We start from the raw sequence: 19,659 nt of genomic DNA, 5'->3' as shown, positions 1-19,659 counted from the left end.
CGAAGGAAGGAATTCTGGTTTCTTTCTGCGCCCCCAATCCCCTGAACTCTCTTAAAGAACTGAGCGACACTCTGTATGTCCGCTGCCGTGAAGGACGAAACGCAGCACGTGTCATCAAAACCAAACCGTAGCCTTGTACAACAAGGTTAATGACTGATCAGATCCATCCATCCGCGAGTTGATAATGGTTTTGCACATGGAGGTTACCATAATTATTATTTAAATTCGATCGAACTTCACATAATCGCTTCCATGTATGTTTTGGTTGCCGCTTGGATTAAACATCGCAACAGGTAAAGCTAGACGAGGAATGGATGTCGGAATGCAGCCTCTGGGTAAAATCGACACAACACGAACTCGGTAAGAATCATAGTAGGGCACGGACGCGTTCAACCATGCGGAGATATAGATATCTCTGAGTACACTAACTTGCTGAGGACTTTGCTTTGTTGTTGCAAGGAGTATTCGACTCGACAGAGAACTGGGCGCTGTTTTAAGACTTTCAAGAAAGTTAGAACAGCGTGCCGGACTGCTACTCAAACTCGACCCTCGCCTATTATGGGGAAAGATCCTATTGATAGAATGAAGGCTTTCATGATCGGATGATTTGCTGCTATTAAACCTTTCGGGGTATAAGGTCGCGGTCCACGAAACTCTTCTGTTCCTAACGTTTCGTCCAAAACTGCGCTGGACATCTTCAGAAGCGATGCTCCACCGTTGGGTCTTGTCGACTGAAGACTCAACGGAGAAGCAACGTTCTGAAGATGTCCAGCGCGGTTCTGGACGAAATGTTAGGAACAGAAGAGTTCTGTGAACCACTACCTTATACCCCTAAAGGTTTACCAGCAGCAATACTCTTATTGCTTAAGTACCGAAGCACGACCCGCTTCAGTTTTACTTTCATTTACCCCTAGTCATCCAGACTTCACCGAAGCTCCCCTGCATTCCTCAAGGGATTCGGCACTCCTGGAAGTAGGAGAGAGGTACTACCAGCGAAAAGCAGTGCTCTTGGTTCGTAGTCCCAGTCTGGCACACGGTTTAATCTACCCGGAAATGTAATGAGAGCTTTTGTTTACGAAGTATCAGACGTGTATTTCGAATAAGACTATTTAATGACGAGGCTCTGGAATGTTCTAATGCTGCTACCTCAACTATGCAAGCAGAACACCATGCCAGCCAGGTAGTTTATAGTTTCCCTCCTGATGACAGGGAAGAAAGCCATCGAAAGCTCGAAGTTTATATATGCTTCTTTTCAACGTCGAACTTATAACTGACTAAAGCAGAGTGTAGATGTTGTGGTATAGAAAATACACATTTCGTATTATTCATTTACGACTATTTTGTTAACCTTTTGTTTACCCGCCTCCGTAGCCGAAGCTGCTAGCGCACGACTGTGTGATGGCGCTTGATCTGGAGTTAGACAAAATGGCTCTGAGCACTATGGTACTTAACATCTGTGGTCATCAGTCCCCCAGAACTTAGAACTACTTAAACCTAACTAACCTAAGGACATCAAAAACATCAATGCCCGAGGCAGGATTCTAACCTGCGACCGTAGCGGTCACGCGGTTCCAGACTAAAGTGCCTAGAACCGCACGGCGGAGGTAGACAGTTCGAATCCTCGTTGTGGAAGAAATTAGCATCACTATTACTTAGACAGCAAGGGGAGAGGAGATGATGACTAAACTCCGCAGTGCACCATGGAATGAATGTATGTGAATACTGTTGACTATCCGTCCGTCGGACAGGGGTGTTAAGCTAGGCAGCCCTCTTGGTGCCATTTTAGAGGAGTTGGCTATTACCGGGTTGGTTCCCGAAGGTATGTGACACCAGAAGTCAACCACAGATCACGCAATTCCCGTAAATTACGGGTTGGTGATTTCTAAGCGCTATGCTGATGTCCCACAGTGTACCAGATGTATTTTATCGATTTCAGATCAAGCGAATTTGGTGGCCAAGACATCAATGCGAGATCACTATCAAATTCCTCACTGTAGCACGAGTCTGGCTTTGTGACTGGACAGTTACTTGCTGGGAGATGCCATCGCCACTGGGGAGGCGACTTGCATGGAAGGGTGCTCAATAATGTTCGCGTAGTTCACAGCTGTCACTGGTGCCTTTAATTACTACTACAGATCACATGGAAACTCAGGTGAATGTCCTCTAGCATAATGCTGTCCCCATCGGCCAGTGTCCACGTCGTGGTGTCAACAGTTCCCCTGGTTGACAAGGCCATCGTACTGGTGTAACAAGAAATAGCGATTCATCCGATCAGGCTACAACACGAGTCCAATGCTCCCCGGTCCAATCTGGACGACACCGTGCCCACTGCAATCGTAACTGACAATGTCACTTTGCCAACATGGAAACACATTGGGTCATATGCTGCAGAGCCGTATGTTCAACACTACGCTGAACCGTGTTCTTCGAAATACTTGTGCCTCCATCGGAAGTGTACGCTGCCGTCAAATCTGTCACAGATCGACGCCTATCCTGCTTTACAGAGTGGTTAAACCACCGACCTCTACTTTCTGTTTTGAGGCAGAGGCGTCCAACACCTTTTATCTACTTGCGACTCTACTGCCGTTCCATAATTTTCCATAGATGCTCACTACTCTAGCACAAGAACATCCAACCAATTTTGCCATTTTCTAGATGCTCATCCCTAGTCGCCGGATCATAATCTGTCCTGTGTCAAAGTCGCTGAAGTCAATGGACTTCCCCATTTGCGTTCCGTATCGTGCCTGCTCCGCTTATATAATTACCTTACTGCGTCACGTGCCTGCAGCGCCATCATGCAGTATTCACTCTCGCGGCAGGAAAGGGTCATAATGTTGGGGCCCTTATATATGCTTGTTTGTGCCACAGATGGAGGAACGTCTAATCTAGACAGTTATATACAACGATAGCACAAAAATTATTATAACGCCGAGCGGAAAAAAATGAAGACTTGAAGTATGAAAAGGAAAACATTTGCACGAAAATTTCTGAATGTAATTAAATGTAAAAGTATCGAACCGAAAACGTCTATGAGCCGCATATATCCTCTTACCGGTAAACCCTCGGGTGTTTAAAGAATCGAAATCCGATGTATAAAACAGCTTCGAACGTCTGATTAATTTACAAATGAGTTAATATATTGAATATTTGGCGTTAAGCATAAAAGCGATAAAGAAAATTTAGAAAAGGTTTGAAATTATATGCAAAGGTTATTGGAAGTCGCAAAGTGCTCTCTTTACGAAAAACTGGATGAATATAATGTGGTTAATTGGCGCTCCAGTTTAAGCAAAAGCAAGTTTTTCACGCACAAAGATATAATTCTGCAGGTACATTAAGAATTATATGAAGAGACTGACTGCGAACTGTGTTGCGAAGAGGGTTGGTAGTGAACAAGTACACAATTAAAACATGTCTGATGCTGAAGTTATGCTGCACGAACAGCGAAAATGTAAGCGATGCATTTTTTCATAATTTTGTGTGTGTGTGTGTGTGTGAAATTATGCGTAAGTTTGTTGGAACCCACGAAACACTCTCTCATTCACTAATACTGGAGAACAGTTTCTAACGGTAATACATGTCTTATTATGTACACTTTTAACATAAGATTATCTCTCTTAACGAGTAGTTATGACAGCACCTCGGATTGGTAAATTCGATCAATAATTCTGCGAAGTGTTGAAAATCAAATTTTTGTTGCCCCTGGATATCTTTAGATAGACAACCTGCAACTGGTACTGGATTCCGGGATTGCCGCTTAATGGATTACGTGTTTTTGATGCTGTTGTGTTGAATACGCCAGAATTTTATGGTTCTCAGAACAGTAACACAATTCGCTGATCCCAGAATGAGATTTTCACTCTGCAGCGGAGTGTGCGCTGATATGAAACTTCCTGGCAGATTAAAACTGTGTGGCCGACCGAGACTTCTGTAAAGTTTGGAAGGTAGGAGACGAGATACTGGCATAAGCAAAGCTGTAAGGGCCGGGCGTGAGTCGTGCTTGGGTAGCTCAGATGGTAGAGCACTTGCCCGCGAAAGGCAAAGGTCCCGAGTTCGAGTCTCGGTCGGGCACACAGTTTTAATCTGCCAGGAAGTTTCACAATTCGCTGAGTTAGAATAAACTGGATTACGCTGTACTGCCCTTCTGAGGAACTAAATGCAGTACAGTGGATTCCAATCTGTGTAGATCTGGCGTATAAGGACATAGGTCGTTTTTCATTTGCTTTATGCTACTCGAATATTTAGTGTCGTAGTACTATTAACTTGTAAATGTTTTAATAAACCTACAAAAATTTGTATTAATGACGATTTTTTTGAGTTTTTTTATTTACAAAGAGTGCACAGAGAAGCGTAAAATAATTATTCTGCAATCAAAATCCACATATTTTCATTTGAAAAAGTAAAAAAAAAATCGGTACCTGCATTTACATGTTCAATAGGGTTAAGAAAGCTTTATGTTCGCTATTTCATCAGAGCACAGCGACTATTAGACAAAATAAAAATAACAATGAAATGAATATCCCTAGCTGCATACAAGCGTTGGTATTAGTCAACGGGGACAGTTGAAAATGTGTGCCCCGGCCAGGATCTCCTGCTTGCATGGCAGACGCTCTATCCATCTGAGCCACCGAGGACACAGAGGAATAGTGCGACTGCACGGATTTATCTCTGGGACGCCTCCCGTGAGACCCACATTCGTAACTTATTGTCCCGCGCTATATTCATAGTGCCTCTGCCCATTATACTCATTATTCGCAGCTTTACTGCCGATTCCCGTAAGAGTTCGGACACTGTTTGTGCATCCGCACAGAAGAAGATGGTCAAATGGCCGGTGAGCCTTAACTATATACATGTAAAGATGGTATCTGTTCTTTCGGACATGTCCGAAAGAACAGATAGCATCTTCATATAAAATAAAAATAGATTCTCCATATATTTATCCTATCGACAGATATTTGAAGTGATACAGATGCTTCATCTTGTATGAGGAATTCGAGGAAGCGAGGTTTCCCCGGGATCAGGGACCCCATAGCACAATTCCATGGCTCCATATTCAAAAGGAGACTGCGACTGAAATGGCATGAAAGCCGCGGCCGCCCCCCCCCCCCCCCTTTTCCCACAACACCTACGAAAATACTGCTCCGTGGCCAGCGTTCTCTCTCTGCCTCTCCCCCTCTCTCACCGCTGTATGTGACAGCTGCTGGCTGCTACAGTCCGGGCCGGACCGTATCGAGCGCCGTACGTGTTTACCTGGCGCCAGCAGCCCTGCCGCTGCCAGCGGCTGCACACCCGGACCGGGATACCGTCAACACTCTCCATACTGTTCTGATACAGACAGCCAGGGGTCCACAGCCATAATCTGCGAGGCTCACTTCCCAAATAACGCACACACTTTTCCCACCACACTGATAAGCGATAACAGGACACGTGACAGAAACTAATTCTCTATACTATTGCTAAACGGCTAAAACGGCCACAAAATCTCAGTTGCTGGTTGCCTATAAACGGCTTCCAGGGGAAACAAAAATTTTATTTTCAGTATTTCATGTAATTGCTGATCGAATTTAAAAATTTAAAATACTGTCATGATCTACTCATTAAGAAGTATAATCTCACGCTGAAGGTTTAACACAGTAAGTAAAGTACGAGTTAGAAACGGTGTACGTGTCTTGAGGCAGTGTAAATCGCGCTATTAATCCAGACTATATTCATACAGTCTCTGAGAATGAGAACACTCAGCGACTTCTAACGAACTTCACACGTAATTTCAAGCCTTTGCGAAACTCTTTCTCGCTGATGGCTCCCCAAAAATTAATGGAAGGAAAAAGACGTTCGGTTTATAAGATTTTCGCTGTTTATGCATCAAAACTTCAGCATCAGGAATAACATTTTAATTTATTATTTCTTTACTACTAACTCTGTTCGTAACGCATTTCGCAGACAGTATCCACATATACAGCTGAATGTGACCCCAAAATTACGTCACTTTACGACACGTAGTTGATGAGTTATGAAGTTTTATACATAGGAGTTCGATTCTTTTAAAGAATTGGGGGGGGGGGGGCAAAGGGCAGGTCTAGTCCTCGTTTCCCCGTAAAACTTATGTTAGTTAGACGCCTTAGTCTTCTATAAGAGGGAACACATCACTTTCCATATCTACAGGACGTAACAAAAATAAGCGATAAACTTCCACGAGTTGTAGAGGCTGTTCTAAGAGCCAAATTGGCGATGCGGATCCAGATCCGGAAACGTAGTCCAATGACGTTACAGTGTGTTCCAGTTATAAATTACAGGACCCAACACCCGCCGCTAGGCGATCCCTTCGGCAGGACTCCTCAATACCCCCTGCTTGGTCTACAGTCTTCACATAGGCGTGGACGCATTCGCCGACACCTAAGTTCTCTAAATGCTGTCAAGCCTATTCCTTGCAGCTCAGCTTGCGGTCCGCGAGCGTTTGCTGTTAACTTCCATGCTCAGCAACGTTGTTGGATGAATTTCCCGGAGATTTGTTCCTATCCTCAATCTGTTCCTCAAAGCAGTATTCTCAATCGCTCAAAGTTTATCGGTACATTTTTGTTACACCCTATATAAGGAAAAATAGCTCCTACGAAATGCTGGCAGACAATTTACCTACGAAGTAATTTCATCAGGAATTTAAACTATATACAGAATGTAAAACTTAGGACACACTACCCCAAACAAATCCTGGAAAAATAAAAAAATTGGGGGTGAGGTTTCATTAAGATGTAGCAGACAATGTGGCGAATTTTTTCTGACATACAAAAGTAATATTTAACGTTTGCAGCTGCCAAATTATCACCTAAGTTGTTTTTTTTTTCCAGAGCTGTAAGGCGCAGTCAAATGAAAATGAGACAGATGAGATAATAGTATGTAAACCTTTATTATTCCAAAAATAACCGCTATGATTGTTAATACATTTATCCCACTGTGAGATAAAACGGTCAATAACTTCATAGAAAAATGTTTGAGGTTGCCTACGGAACCATAATTGCACCCAGGCGTGCAACTCATCGTCCGAAGCAACTCGGCGGCCACTAATGCCTCTCTTAAGGGCTCCAAAAATATGGAAATCCCATGGGGAGAGATCGGGACTGTATAGAGGATGTGTAAGGCCTTCCCAGCGGAACTTTTGCAGCGTAGTCTAAACAAACTTGGCAACATGTAGGGGGGCAGTATCCTGCAACAGTATGATGCCGTCCATCAACATTCCTGGACGTTTGGGCTTGTTTGTTTTATTTTGTTCTAGGGCGCAAAAACAACTGGGGTCATACACGCCCACGTCGAAACTATAGAACACGAAAATAGAGGAGTTGGAAAACTACTGAACGTCAATCCCAGTAGACATAAGAATGGCTCTGAGCACTATGGGACTCAACTGCTGTGGTCATAAGTCCCCTAGAACTTAGAACTACTTAAACCTAACTAACCTAAGGACATCACACACATCCATGCCCGAGGCAGGATTCGAACCTGCGACCGTAGCAGTCGCACGGTTCCGGACTGCGCGCCTAGAACCGCGAGACCACCGCGGCCGGCTAGACATAAGAGAAGACAGTTAAAAACATGGACGTGGAGAAAGGGCTACAAAAGCCACCATATGGAAACTGCGGTCCAAAACTAAAAATCAAATGGCCTTCGCCATACTGCTTTGACGGATAAAAAGTAAAACGCGGTCGACACCTCGCGCAGCATTTGCTAAAACGGCTGATAACTCCGACGGTAAACCCAAGTGGGAACGTAAACGGTTAAAAATTGGATATTCAGTCAGGAAGTGGCGGTCAGTTAAAACTTCGGCGCAATATGTACGAAGTGGTGGAGGAGTGCCACTTATCAAATGACGATGGCTGAAAAGGCAGTGCCCAATATGCAACCTAGTAAAAATGACCGAGAGGAGGTAGTTCAAGCCGCTGGGAGAGGCTTAATAAGCCGGAGCTTATTTCCGAAGAAGGGAAGACCAATGGCGATGTCAAAGGAACACCACCTGCTGACAGACGCCAATATAGAGATCACTGGAGGGAATATAGGAACTAGTGGGTTGAGGTGCGAGGACTACAGCCTTGGCAGCAGTATCAGCAGCCTCGTTTCCTGGCAGACCGACATGACCAGGAACCCACAGAAACATCACACTGACTCCACCAACAGCGAGCAAGCGACAGTTTTCCTGGACCCGTTGCACTAAGGGATGGGCGGTTCAAAAATGGCTCTGAGCACTATGGGACTTAACATCTGAGGTCATCAGTCCCCTAGAACTTAGAACTACTTAAACCTAACTAACCTAAGGACATCACACACATCCATGCCCGAGGCAGGATTCGAACCTGCGACCGGAGCGGTCGCGCGGTTCTAGACTGAAGCGCCTAGAACCGCTCGGCCACCTGCGGCCGGCGGGAATGGGCGGTGTACAGGACGCTGAGAGTGTCTGAGGAGAAGGCATAATTGAAAAGTCTGTGTCGCCAGATGTACTCCGTGGCCTGATACAGGGCGAAGAGCTCGGCTGTAAATACTGAGCAGTCTGCCGGAAGCCGCTATCTAAAGACGTGGGCGCCAATGGAAAAGGCACACCCGAAAAGACGGTTAGTCCGAGAGCCATCAGTGTACACAAAGGTACTATCGCGAAATTCCATGCGAAGGTCGTGAAACTGAAGGCGACAGAGCGAGGTTGGAGTAGTGTCCTTAGAAAGCGAATGAAGGCCAAGGTTAACACGGGCCACTTCACCAAGTCAAGGTGGCGAAGGGCTCATACCCACTGGGAAAGTTGCACGTAGTGTGAAGTTCAAGCAGCCGGAGCAAGCGCCAAAAGCAAACTCCAGGAAGTAACAGAGAAGAGGGACGCGCCCCATACTGGCGATCAAAGGAATCATTGAAGAAGGGGGCATAGGATGGGTGGTCACGCATGGCAGACAAACGGCATACACACCTGCTGAGGATAAAGACGGCGGTAGGACAGTAGTAGTTCAGCAGCTTCAGCATACAGACATTCAACCGGGCTAGTGTAAAAGGCGCCATTGGCCAAACGGATGCGACTATGGTGGATAATGTTGAGACGGCATAAGAGGGATGGACAGGCAGACGAATTAACAAAGCACCCATAGTCGAGTTTCGAACGGACAAGGGGCCGGTGCAAACGGGGGAGGGTGGTTCAATCGGCACCCCAGAAAGTACCATTGAGGACACGTAGGACACTGAGGGCGCCAGGTAAGATACATGGAAGCACCAACAGAGTTCCCTATCGAGCATGAGCCCAGGAATTTCATAGTTTCGACGAACGGAAGAGCAACAGGCCCAAGATGTAAAGATGGTGGGAGAAACCATTAGTGCCACCAGAAATTCATACAGACGGTTTTGTCAGTGGAAAAACGAAAGCCATTGTCTGTGATCTAGGAGTAAAGACATCGCTGAAGTCGCCGCTCAGTGAGACAGGTTGTGACGCTACAACGCAGTCCTTGCTATGAATTTTTTCGCTTACTTAACACATGAAACTGTTTGTATACGATGTATTGTCTAGTGTAAATATGCATTATAAATACTATGTGTAAATTATGTAATATTTAACACTGGCAAGTCAGGGCATATTTAGTTAACGTTGAAGCCAGAGAGATTGTTTTGTCGTGCCGATGGGCGCGGGAGCGCGCCAGCGGGCAGTAGTAGCAGTGACGCCGTACTCGGAGTAAGACGGAAGGTCGAGTGCTGCTAGTCCTGTGTTACATCTAACGGCTAGTGTGTGGATCTAAGTACGACGGGAAAGTAATGGTCGGCATTATGGATTAATGGGCACAGTGCTGAAGAAACGAGCACTTAAATGTGAAGCGCACTGTGGGCCCAAGTCGCAACAGTAAAAGCCCGTTGCTACATTGTGTCGCTGCCGTGGACTTCCGTCGATCCACCGACAACGAGGTAAGTACGAACTACGTAATTTTCGTAGGATAAAATTGTAGAAGGCTTGCCAGTGACTGTACTTTTCTCTGAAGTTGAACAATTAATAACAAGCGCTTTATAATCGAAGTGTTGCAGTTACATTCCGCCCGACAATAACACCAAGTAGGTTCCTTCCGATCCTTACCTTATTGAACCGAGTGTGTCACGCCATTATCAAGAGAAAATATGTTAATTATGGTTATCATAGTTAATTGTTGCACTTAAGCTTACGCCAACCGTAGTAACTTACTAACAGACTGAAGTAATAAATTTGATTATTAAGATTTATTTCAATGCATATTCAACTGAAGTTAGTTCAAGGATATTTCATGAAACTATAAAGCTCATTCCACCTGACAATCCCCAAATTAATGAATTATTATCATCCAAAACATAGTTAATCAATTATTGGCAATATATTTCATTATCAGTAGATTAAACTGTGCAAAGTACCTAATTTTAAAGACAGAATGACAGTCCGTTACTCAAAATCTCGATAGATAATTATCTGTGTTCTCAGCATTGCACTTAGCTGAGAAATTATGAACAAAAGAATTATCAAAATACTTATTGAAAGTTAACCATTAATGTTTAAGTGTAGTTAGATTGTTATGACATTGTTTTATATGACTACTGAGCCTGACACAGCACTTACGTAAAAGTTCCCGTTCCACCTGCTGCGCTACAAACACAAACTTTATTTTTGACACAATTATTCACGTACTTAACAGTACTGTCGCTCTTTAGTTGAGCTGGCGGCCGATTTTTTAATTGCTTTTACAACTTAATCATTTCTTTCGGCAAAATTTCCACTGGCAAAATTTCCAAATTATTTCCATTATTTCATTTACCGATCGTTATTGAATGAAATTACTCATTCAATAACGATCAAGTTAGAACGTCTCCTGTTTCCCGGGGAATAATAATTATTTACTTCGGATTCGGATGCCTTATCCCGACGCGGGTCAAAATTCATAATTCACGGTCATTGTCAACTAGTAATTTCGCAAATCCCGGGAAGCAGAGAGGTGTCATAAGGTCAATGGAGAACTGCAATAGATGGCGGGAGACAGGCAATTACAGGGTTAAAACCGACAGCAAAGAGGACGCCGCTCAGGACGGAACCGTGAAGCACACAGTTTCCCTGGATAATGGTATCTGAGAAGGCAGAACCCACATGCACCTTAAAGCCACGCTCTTTTAAAAATTCCTGAAGGAAACAGGGCAGGCGGCCACGGAAGCCCCACGTGTAACGAGTATGGAGGGTACCAGTTCTCCAGCAGGTGTCGTACGCGTTCTCCAAATCGAAAAACACGGCCACAGTCTGGCATTTCCGCAGAAAACCGTTCGTGACATTGGTGGACAAAGTAACGAGATGGACAACTGCAGAACGCCGCGTTCGAAAGCCAAACTGTGCAGTCGTTAGTAAATTGCGAGACTCGAGCCATCATACCAGCCGAGCATGAATCATACGTTCCATCACCTTGCAAACGCAGCTGGTGAGAGAGAGATGAGGCGGTAGCTAGAAGGAAGGTTTTTATCCTTACCGCGTTTAGGTATGGGTATGTTGGTGGCTTCACACCAGTGTCCGGGAAATGTGCCCTCTACCCAGATGCGCTTGTACGTGATAAGCAGAAAGTGCTTCCCAATAAGAGAAAGGTGCTGCAACATCTGAATGTGGACAGCATCTGGTCCTGATGTGGAGTATCGGGATGAACTGAGAGCATGGTCTAGCTCCCTCATTGTAAACGCGGCATTGTAGCACAATTCTGGGGAGAGACGGGTATCGTTTCCGATGGAGGAAGGCAGCGTGGTTGTGGGAAGAGCTCGAAATTTCCGCAAAATGGCGGCCCAAGGTGTTGGAGATAGCAACAGGATCCACGATAACATCGTCTGCTGTCAGGCCGGAAATATGCGAATGGATGTTGGTCCCAGAGAGCAGTCGGAAGTTGGCTCACACGACAGAGGAAGGGGTGGAACTGTTAAAAAAATCAGTGAAGGAAATACAGCTAGCTTTTTTGCTATCCTGAAGAACAAGAAGACACTTTGCACGTATCTGTTTATAACGAATGCAGATTTCCTTCGCAGTATGACAGTTAAAAACGCGGAGAGCACATCTCCGTGCGCAAAACTGCGTCGCGGCATGCCTCAGTCCACCAAGGGACTGGTACGCGGCGTGGTAAAGAGAAAGTCCGAGGAATGGAACATTCTGCAGCAATAAGGGTAATGTTTGTGAGGTATTCCACCTGGTCATCACAACTGAGGATATTCTATTCTTCAAAGGTCGCCAGTCAGCCTTAGTATGCTGCCATTTGGGTGTGCGTGCAGCTGGGGTAGGAGTCAGAAAACGGATAACACATGGCAAATGGTCGCTGGAGTAGGTGTCAGAAAGAACGCACCACTCAATACGATGAGAAAGCTGGGCAGTGCAGAAGAGTAGGTTCAAATGGGAATAGGTGTGCGAGGAGTTGGAAAGGAATGTGGGTGCTCTAGATTTAAAGTGAAGGTTGAGTTGATTAAGAAAATCAGCCATGAGGGCACACACTGACAGATTCTGGGAGAACCCCATAGTGACCACTTTGAAATTTCACATGTCTTCCTGGTTGATTTTGACCTTCCCCCTGAGGTCGGCATTCCATCTCACTGGAGCGTCTGCTGCTAATATGGGATGACGTTCATGGTCAACCGATCTCCCTGACCACCCATCTTCAAGCTGTTGCAGTTCGCCTTTTCCTTCTTCACCCGACTTTTCCTTCTGTACCATTTATGTTCCTCCGCCATTCGACGTCACCAGGGCATACTTCCTTCAGCTTATTGGGCAGCTACCTCCCCTATTTCTGCTACTTGGTGACTTTAATGCGCATCACCCAGTATGCAATTTTTTTTGCTGACGGCGGAGTACAAAGGGACGCTGCGATGCTAAAAGCAGCCACGAATCCTGTTTGTGGGACCGAAGGCCGCGAACGTTCCATTGGAGGAGAGTCATGATGACAAAGAGATGAAGGCAGTGTCACCTTGGCGGCTGAAGAGTGACAGCATGCGAAGAGTCGCTGCTACAGGGCACAGAAGCAGGAGGATCCTGCTCCATGAGGTCCACAGAAACACTGGCTTGCTTGTGCTGTCAGTCTGTGGAGTCCAACACAGAAAAACGGTTGGTGGTGCACACGGGCGACACGGAGGCCAGAACTTCTACGAACCTTCCCAGTTAGAAGAGGAAGACATGGGCGTTCTGTGGCTGGAGGGACGTAGGAAGTCTTCACGGGAGTACTACTACTGTCCTTTCTGGCCTACCGGTTGTGTTGCTGGTGGCTTAGCCCCTTGAGGCGAGAGTTTGATGGCTTGTTGCACAGTTGGACGGGAGGATGGCGATGCCACCTTGACACTGGGCGATTTCACAACCTCGGAGCCTAGTTTGAGGTTGCATGTCTGCATGGCCATGTACTTCATGGAGTGAGAGGTAACAAGAACAGAATTATAGGTGCCAGACGGGAGAATGCAGGGAGTGTGACTAGCCAATAACTTATGAGCGACCAAGTAAGACACTTTTCCTTTACTCGGATCTCCTTGACAGACCGGTCATCAAGATACAGGGAACAATCTCTAGACGCGGCGGCATGGCCGCCATTGCAGTTGATACAGCGGGGAGAATGAGGCGACAATCGTCGTCGTGTGCATCCCTACCGCAGGTTACACATTTGGCTGGATGGTAGCAGAGCATCGGGTTCGGAATGTATGTTCGGACTGTGATAAGTTCATCTCGGATGGAAGCACCACTCTATCAAAGGTGAGAAAAAGAGTGTTGGTGGGCACTAAGGACGAATCTACCTTTATACATTAGCCGATGAACGGCAATGATACCCTGATCGGAGAGCCAAGAATGGATTTCGGCCTCGGTTAGACGGTCGAGCAGCCTGGTGTAAATTACACCACAGGAAGAATTCAGAGTTCTATGGGCCTCGACGCGAATAGGGTAGCTGTGGAGAAGTGAGGCGGCAAGCAGTAGTTGTGCTTGAGAATCAGAAGTAGTCTCCAAAAGCAACGTCTCATTCCGTGAACGACAGCAGGATTTCACAGGGCCAGCAATTGCATCAACACCTGTGTGAATAATAGGTTGGTTGGTTTGTGGGATTAAAGGGACCAGACTGCTACGGTCATCGGCCCCTTGTTCCAAGTACTAAAAACACCCACAGAGAATAAAAACGAGTAACAGAATAGAGCACAGACGACACAGAACAAGAGAAACTCAGACAAAGACCAGACAAAACGAACTAAAATCACACAGAGTGTGACGGTGGTTGGCCGACCATAGAAATAAAAAAGGGAAAGCCAACCACTTGAAACACATTAAAAAAATCAGTTTAAAACCGGAGGCCAAAGGCCAGAATCAACACAAAACAATAAGATAAAACAGAAACACTTAGATTAAATGATAAAAACCCCCTGCCCGAATAAAACGTAAAACTAAGTCAGCCGTAGCAGAGTCATCTGTTAAAAGGGCAGGGAGCGTGTCAGGCAGTGCAAACGACTGCTTGAGCGCAGCTAAAAACGGACACTCCAATAAAATATGAACCACTGATAAAACGGAGCCGCAGCGACATAGAGGCGCGTGCTCACGACGCAATAAGTGGCCGTGCGTAAGCCGAGTGTGCCCAATGCGCAGCCGGCAGAGCACAACAGACTCCTTGCGAGAGACCGGCAAGGACGACCGCCACACAGTCGTCGTCACCTTGATTGGACGGAGTTTGTTGGGCGTGGGCAGATTGCGCCATTCAGCGTCCCAAACCGAAAGAACTTCACGGCGTAAGACTGCCCGCAAATCAGTCCCTGGGAGGCCAATCCCCAGAGATAATTTACTAGTGGCCTCTTTCGCCAGGCGGTCAACATTCTCATTGCCAGGTATCCCAACGTGGCCTGGGGTCCACACGAAGACCACAGAGCGGCCGCAACGCGCAAGAGTATGCAGGGACTCATGGATAGCCATCACCAGACGAGAACGAGGAAAACACTGGTCGAGAGCTCGTAAACCGCTCAGGGAATCGCTACAGATAACGAAGGACTCACCTGAGCAGGAGCGGATAGACTCTAGGGCACGAAAGATGGCAACCAGCTCAGCAGTGTAAACGCTGCAGCCATCCGGCAAGGAACGTTGTTCGGAATAGTCCCCTAGAGTTAGCGCATACACGACACGACCAGCAACCATCGAACCGTCAGTGTAAACAATTCCAGAGCCCTGATACGTGGCCAGGATGGAATAAAAGCGGCGGCGGAAGGCCTCTGGAGGGACTGAGTCCTTCGAGCCCTGTGCCAAGTCGAACCGAAGGCGAGGGCGAGGAACACACCATAGGGGTGTACGCAGAGGTGCCCGGAAAGGAGGTGGAACAGGGAAAAACCCAAGCCCAGAGAGAAGCTCCTTGACACGTACGGTGATCGGACAACCCGATCGGGGCCGATGGTCTGGCAGATGAACGACTGACTGCGGGAACAGGACACGGTAATTTGGATGCCCGGGCAAGCTAAAAACATGGGCCGCATAAGCAGCCAGTAATTGTTGGCGTCTTATCCACAGTGGAGGGACACCTGCCTCCACTAGTATGCTGTTCACAGGGCTGGTGCGGAAAGCACCAGTGGCAAGGCGTATCCCGCTATGGAGGATTGGGTCCAGCACCCGCAACGCAGATGGGGAAGCTGAGCCAAAAGCCAGGCTACCATAATCCAGACGAGACTGAATTAACGCCTGGTAGAGCCGGAACAGGGTAGATCGGTCGGCGCCCCAGCGGGTGTGGCTCAAACATCGCAGAGCATTGAGATGCCGCCAACACGCCTGTTTGAGCTGCCGGATATGAGGCAGCCAAGTCAACCGGGCATCGAAAACCACCCCCAAAAACCTGTGTGATTCCACCACTGAAAGACGTTCGCCGTTAAGAGAAAACTGCGGCTCCGGGTGGACAGTGCGTCGCCGGCAGAAATGCATAACGCAGGTCTTGGCTGCCGAAAACTGGAACCCATGAGCTACAGCCCAACACTGCGCCTTGCGGATAGCGCCCTGTAGCTGACGTTCAACAGCTGCAATGCCAGTAGAGCTGTAGTAAAGGCAGAAGTCGTCAGCATACAGGGAAGCGGAGACAGAATTCCCCACGGCCGCAGCGAGCCCGTTAATGGCTATTAAAAACAGGCAGACACTTAAAACAGAACCCTGTGGCACGCCGTTCTCCTGGACGTGGGAGGAACTATAGGAGGCTGCGACTTGCACGCGGAAGGTACGATACGACAGGAAATTGCGGATAAAAATCGGCAGAGGGACCCGAAGACCCCATCCATGAAGCGTAGAAAGGATGTGATGACGCCATGTCGTATCGTACGCCTTCCGCATGTCGAAAAAGACAGCGACCAGGTGCTGACGGCGGGAAAAGGCAGTACGGATGGCCGACTCTAGGCTCACCAGATTGTCGGCGGCGGACCGGCCTTTACGGAACCCACCCTGAGACGGAGCCAGAAGGCCCCGAGACTCCAGTACCCAATTCAAGCGCCGGCTCACCATCCGTTCGAGAAGCTTGCAAAGAACGTTGGTGAGGCTAATGGGGCGGTAGCTGTCCACCTCCAAAGGGCTCTTGCCTGGTTGCAAAACGGGGATGACAATGCCCTCCCGCCATTGCGACGGAAACTCACCCTCGACCCAGAGACGGTTGTAAAGGTCGAGGAGACGTCGCTTGCAGTCCACTGAAAGGTGTTTCAGCATCTGACAGTGGATGCGATCGGGCCCGGGTGCGGTATCAGGGCAAGCAGCAAGGGCACTGTGAAATTCCCACTCACTGACTGGAGCATTGTAGGATTCAGAAGTGTTTGTGCGAAAAGAAAGGCTCCGACGTTCCATCCGCTCTTTAATGGAGCGGAAGGCCTGGGGGTAATTCGCAGAAGCGGAACTCATAGCAAAATGCTCTGCCAAGCGGTTTGCAATGACGTCGGAGTCAGTACAAACTGCGCCATTCAGTGAGAGCGCAGGGACGCCGACAGGGGTCCGATAGCCGTAGACGCGTCGAATCTTGGCCCAGACCTGCGATGGAGTGACATGGAGGCCAATGGTGGACACATACCGCTCCCAGCACTCCTTGCCTTGGCGGATAAGGAGGCGGGCCTGCGCACGCAGCCGCTTGAAGGCGATAAGGTGGTCTATGGAGGGATGTCGCTTGTGACGCTGGAGCGCCCGCCGGCGATCTTTAATCGCTTCAGCGATCTCAGGCGACCACCAAGGCACAGCCCTCCGCCGAGGGGACCCAGAAGAACGGGGAATGGCAGATTCGGCGGCAGCAACGATGCCGGTGGTGACCGATTGAACCACCGCATCAATGTCATCATTAGAGAGAGGCTCAAGAGCGGCAGTGGAGGAGAACAAGGCCCAGTCAGCCTTATTCATAGCCCATCTGCTAGGGCGCCCAGAAGAGTGACGCTGTGGTAGTGACAGAAAGATCGGAAAGTGGTCACTACCACACAGGTCGTCATGCACACTCCATTGGACAGACGGTAAGAGGCTAGGGCTACAGATTGAAAGGTCAATGCCATGCGCCACACTGAAGTGTGTGAAGGCACCATCATTTAACAGCGAGAGATCGAGCTGCGACAATAAATGCTCAACGATGGCGCCTCGACCCGTTGCCACTGACCCACCCCACAGAGGGTTATGGGCGTTAAGTCGCCCAATAGCAAGAAAGGTGGCGGCAATTGGGCTATCAGCGCAGCCAGGACATGCTGCGAGACATCACCATCCGGTGGAAGGTAAAGACTGCAGACGGTAACAGCCTGTGGCGTCCACACCCGTACAGCGACAGCCTCTAAAGGCGTCTGGAGAGGGACAGACTCGCTTTGCAGAGTGTGAAGGACATATATGCAGACGCCACCAGACACCCTTTCATAAGCTGCTCGGTTCTTATAATAACCCCGATAGCCACGGAGGGCGGGGGTTCGCATTGCTGGAAACCAAGTTTCCTGGAGAGCAATGCAGAAGAAAGGGTGAAGGCTGATAAGTTGGCGGAGCTCAGCTAGATGGTGGAAGAAACCGCTGCAGTTCCACTGGAGGATGGTGTTCTCCATGGCTGGGAAAGGCGTCACGGGACTGGGAAGGCAGATTACGCCGCTGGGTCACCTGCTGCCTCCGATGGAGCACCCGTGCAAATGCTATCCATTGCGTCCGAGGGACCGGCGAGATCGAGGTCCTCAGCGGACGCCAGAATCTCCACCTCGGCCTCAGACGCAGAGCTGGAAGGTGGCGGTGGGGTGGCTGCCACCGCGAATTCCTTGGGCTTAGAGCTCTTCTTCTTGGATTTCTCACGCTGCTCCTTGGGTTTAACTGGCTGGGAGGGCTTCACCGATTCAGTCTCTGGGACTGAGGAGGATCGTGAAGCCCTTCGACCAAATGGTTGCGGGCACTTACGCCACTGTCGGTCGTCAGCCTTCCCACTGGTGGAAACCTGGGAAGGGAGGGGCCCAAGGGACCCCTTGCGAGCGTGAGAAGCCGAAGAAGTTGGACACTTCTCCGGCTTAGAAGCAGGGACGGACGTCCCTGATGGGGGGATGGTGTTGCCCCTGAGGTAGGAGGCGCAGGAGCAACCCGGTGGGTAGAGCCCCCCCACTGGCAAGGGGGCAGGAGGAGCTGTACCACTCAGCGATCCGGCCGGAAGTCGCGAAACTGAGGGGGCGAGCACAGGTGTTGTAGCAGCGGCGTAGGATGATGTCATTCTCCCGGGATGTAATCGGTCGTATTTCCTTTTGGCCTCAGTATAAGTCAGTCGGTCCAGGGTCTTATATTCCATGATTTTGCGTTCTTTCTGGAAGATTCTGCAGTCTGGCGAGCAAGGTGAATGGTGCTCCCCGCAGTTGACACAGATGGGAGGCGGGGCACATGGAGTATTGGGATGAGACGGGCGTCCGCAATCTCGACATGTGAGGCTGGAAGTGCAGCGGGAAGACATATGGCCGAACTTCCAGCACTTGAAGCACCGCATCGGGGGAGGAATATAGGGCCTGACGTCACATCGGTAGACCATCACCTTGACCTTTTCCGGTAATGTATCACCCTCGAAGGCCAAGATGAAGGCACCGGTAGCTATCTAATTTTCCTTCGGACCCCGATGAACGCGCCGGACGAAATGTACACCTCTGCGCTCTAAGTTGGCGCGCAGCTCGTCATCAGACTGCAAAAGAAGGTCCTTATGGTAAATAACTCCCTGGACCATATTTAAACTCTTATGCGGTGTGATCGTAACAGCAACATCCCCCAACTCGTCACAAGCAAGTAACCGTCGTGACTGGGCAGAGGATGCCGTTTGTATCAGGACTGATCCAGAGCGCATTTTTGACAAGCCCTCCACCTCCCGAAACTTGTCCTCTAAATGCTCGACGAAGAACTGAGGCTTTGTGGAGAGAAAAGTCTCCCCATCAGCTCTCGTACAAACTAAGAATCCGGGCGAATAACTGCTACTGCCATCCTGAGATTTACGTTCCTCCCACGGTGAGGCCAGGGAGGGGAACGTTTTCGGATCGTACTTCTGAGCGTTAAATTGAGCCCGAGAACGCTTAGAGACTGCTGGCGGCTGGCCACCAGCGAGAGACGATGTACCACGCTTCATTGCGGGTCATCCGCCCTGATGCCACCGACTCCGACCAAGGGCCCTCCCCACGGGCGCCACCCAGCCACAGCAAAGGCCACCTGGCAGGATGGCCATTGCCGGGAGT

This window comes from Schistocerca nitens, chromosome 1 (assembly GCF_023898315.1).
Source record: "Schistocerca nitens isolate TAMUIC-IGC-003100 chromosome 1, iqSchNite1.1, whole genome shotgun sequence".
NCBI lineage: Eukaryota > Metazoa > Arthropoda > Insecta > Orthoptera > Acrididae > Schistocerca > Schistocerca nitens.
Note: the sequence above shows the minus strand (reverse complement) of the source record.